The sequence below is a fragment of the Choristoneura fumiferana genome, chromosome 6 (assembly GCF_025370935.1).
Source record: "Choristoneura fumiferana chromosome 6, NRCan_CFum_1, whole genome shotgun sequence".
In the NCBI taxonomy this organism is placed as follows: Eukaryota; Metazoa; Arthropoda; class Insecta; order Lepidoptera; family Tortricidae; genus Choristoneura; species Choristoneura fumiferana.
The window spans coordinates 14334528-14338249 of NC_133477.1; positions in this window are offsets into that span (position 1 = coordinate 14334528).

The following is a 3722-nucleotide window of genomic DNA, read 5'->3' on the forward strand; positions in this document are numbered from 1 at the left end:
ACCACCGCTGGACAGGAATCTAGACACGAATTTTTCCTATGCATACATATCTAACCGACCGGTACGTGGAAAATGGGTTTAAATGCACAAGTTTTACACTCTGCTTTTCACTTAGATTGCGAGGAAATGAAATAGTAACAGTGGAACAATTATTCACTTTCTATGTACCATCAGCCAAATATGTGGTCTACCACTAAAGCTGATAATCGTTTGCATGTCATAAAACAATAATGCCAATAGACGTGTCTGACAACTTGAAAGTTCGACTTTTAAAAAATTGATAGACCACTTATTTGGCTAAATAAAAATAAATACTTACTTGTACTAGTCTTATCCATATTAAACTTGTAATCGCTACTTCAAATCTGCTCTCTATTTTTAAGTAGAGTCATTCACGATGACGCGCGCCGTGTTCTTATTACAATGTCATAAGGCACTTGTCCACCGCCGACGATGAGAGAAGCGAGTAGAGCGAGTAACTAGAAACGAGTGGGCGAGCAGCGAGAAGCGAGTGTAGTTTTGTCGCACGGCTGAAGCGAGTGTTCGCGTGCGACGGGGCGATTACTCGCTCCACTCGACTCGCTCGTTGCGGGGCGGCCGCCGCAAGCTGACATCGCTGAGCGAGTATCTATAGCTCAGCGAGTTTTATATTCTTGTGCGCTGCGACAAAAGATGTAGAGCGAGTTCTCGCCGACAGTGTGAACAGCCAGCGATCAACTATTAATATATGTGTTTCTAAATTTACTCACACAGGATCTTAATCTTTTGTTCGTTTCTGAGCGAGAAAATAGTCGATAGCCAATCGTTTCCTCGCTGGCGGTGAGACAAGTGCCTTAATGTCGAATTTTGACAAAATCACGCGTCTTCGTGGATGGCACTAGGTATAAATGTATAACACACAAAGTCCTTGGCCTTCAAAGAACATTACGTAAACTTAAGCCTTAGCAGTGCAGTTCAATGAATTATTCTTGCAGTAACATATTTACACAGTTGTCAAGTTGTTAACCCGTGACATAGATTCAATGTTAATACAATACAATGAATGACTATATTAAACACAGAAGCAATACAGAAAACAAGCCCAAAGTAAAAAAATACAAGTTATACAATAAGCGGCCTTATCGCCTAATAATGATCTCTTCCAGGCAAATTTTTTACAACAGAAAAGTAAGGAATGGATTCAGCAGGTGGTGCAGTTTTACAACAAATGAAAAACCGGCCAAGTGCGATTCGGACCCGCGCACGAAGGGTTCCGTACCATTATCTATACAACATTAGACATTAGCAAAAAAAGGCAAACAAAAAACCAAGTTTGGTGTATGGGAGCCCCCCTTAAATATTGATTTTATTTTAATTTAACTATTTATTTTTAAAATGATTACTTATACAATTTATTATTCTGTGAATATTTGAAGCGTTTACCTGTTATCAATATCAAGCAAAAAAAAAAAAAAAAAAACGGCAAAACAATCACGCTTGTTGTATGCGAGCCCCCTTAAATATTTATTTTAGTCTGTTTTTAGTATTTGTTGTTAAAGCCGCCACAGTAATACATAATCTGTGAAAATTTCAACTGTCTAACTATTACGACTCAAGAGCAGAGCCCTGTGACAGACAGACGGACAGACAGACAGAAAGCGGAGTCTCAGCAATAGGGTTCCGTTAGCACCCTTTGGGTACGGAACCCTAATAATTACGAAAGTACACAAAATTAAGCATACAGTCAGCGGCAGAAGTAGATGAGCAGTTGTGGTGCTGGATATTATCTAAGCACTCTCTTATCGCCTTGCCTTGGCAGTAAAGTTGTGTGTTGATTTTGAGCACCGTAACCGCTCATCCACTTCTGCTGTTGACTGTACAGTATAATCCTGATATTACCAATGGAAAGGGATACAATCTCGAAATCTCAACCGTTAGGTTTAGATTAGAGTCATGAAATTTGGCACAGTTGTTTTATGTGCATCATTAATGAATTAATGAAGTCCACGATGTAATTTTTAGGGATTCCCATGAGAATTTATTTAGTAAAATCCCAGAATTTCAAGTCAACAGCTGGATTTATTCGTTTGCGTGTGCGCAGCCGTGAGTATCGTCTAAGCTAGACATGCGGTAGCGTGTCAAGCCAAGTTCAAGCTAACAGAACTAGCGAGCAGCACCGTGTGTAATTTTACCGGAACCATTTGAACACTTTTGTCCCCCTCATAACTTAAAAACTATTTCACATAAACATATCAAATTTGGCTCATATATTGAGACTTGCGAGTTACATATGTACTTACTTCAAATTTCATACACACACCTCAAACAGTTATTTTGCTATTAACGTCTACAACTCGTCATTTTTATCAATCACTGACTCAGCTATAGATCAAAATTCTAACCCAGTTCCAGATGACCTAGAAAGTTCAAATTTGGCATCCAGATAGCCAAGTCAGACCTTAGGCTTCAATATATTATCCTAAGTTATGAGACGAAATGATATTTTAAGTAGTTACGAAATATTTTATGTTTTTATAAATAAATTTCAGGACTGACCGCATTGAACTTGGCACCCATTTAGATCTCATTTCTTTTGTTGTTGAAGTCAACAACCAAGGCATACTTTGTGACATTGTCAAAAGTTCATAATTCCCTAACGTAAAATATTATCTCTATACTTTCCTCGTTCCCGCTGTGCACAGAAGAATCGCAAATTCAGAATACCGAATGTGGCCTGTAATACGAGCCAAAAATTAAAACATAGATCGTCCTCGTCAAACTGAACAACATTAGTTCAGCGACTTTTAAAATAATGGAGTCTTTGAATTTTCCTTTTTTCATACAAATTAAATACTGCTATCAATGTACGCCATCCTAGAATTCAACTGACGTCGCCTGTGACGCTACAAACATCAAGCATTTCGCTGTACATTGCTTCTTCGAATAAACTTAAAAGTGTAATAAAAATTAAAAAAACTAATTACTTTTAAAAGTCGCTGAACTAATGTTGTTCAGTTTGAGGAGTATGATCTATGTTTTAATTATTTGCTTACATTACAGGCCACACCAAGTATAAATTGAATCATCATCATACCGGCCTATATACGTCCCACTGTTGGGCACAGGGCTCCTGTCATAATGAGAGGGCTTGGGCCGTAGTTCACACGCGGACCCAGTGCAGATTGGGAGCTTCACGACACACCATTGAATTGCTTCGCAGGTTTGCTGTACTTCTGCAGATAAATGCTGATACATTTTTATCTCATATTTAAACTGCACCCACCTCACTATTGCAATGACCCTGACAAATTATAGCTTATAAACAATGAGGTAATAGTTCCTGTCATTATTTTGTACTCAGAAGTCGCTTACCTAATCGCTTCTAATAACATTATGTCAGGAGCATTATTGTAACACCAATTATAAATATAATGAATAGACCACAACGGGTTATTAATTAACAGTGGTCGCTCGATACAATAGAGCACTTGTACTCCAATATTGTTGACACATGCTCGTTTTTAGATCTTGAATGTTTAATAAATATGTATTTATCTAGACAGGGTTATTTGGTAAGTCGTCCAATTCCCGTTAAGGGGTTATAGGGGAGGTCATTTGCAATCATTTTTGTACTATAAAGCCCTATGCAAAAGTGAACCATTACTGAGAACGCAATTTAAATTTTCGAAGAAAAAAAGGTGCATCTTCAAAAATAAAAAAAAATAAGCTATATAATTTTTTTT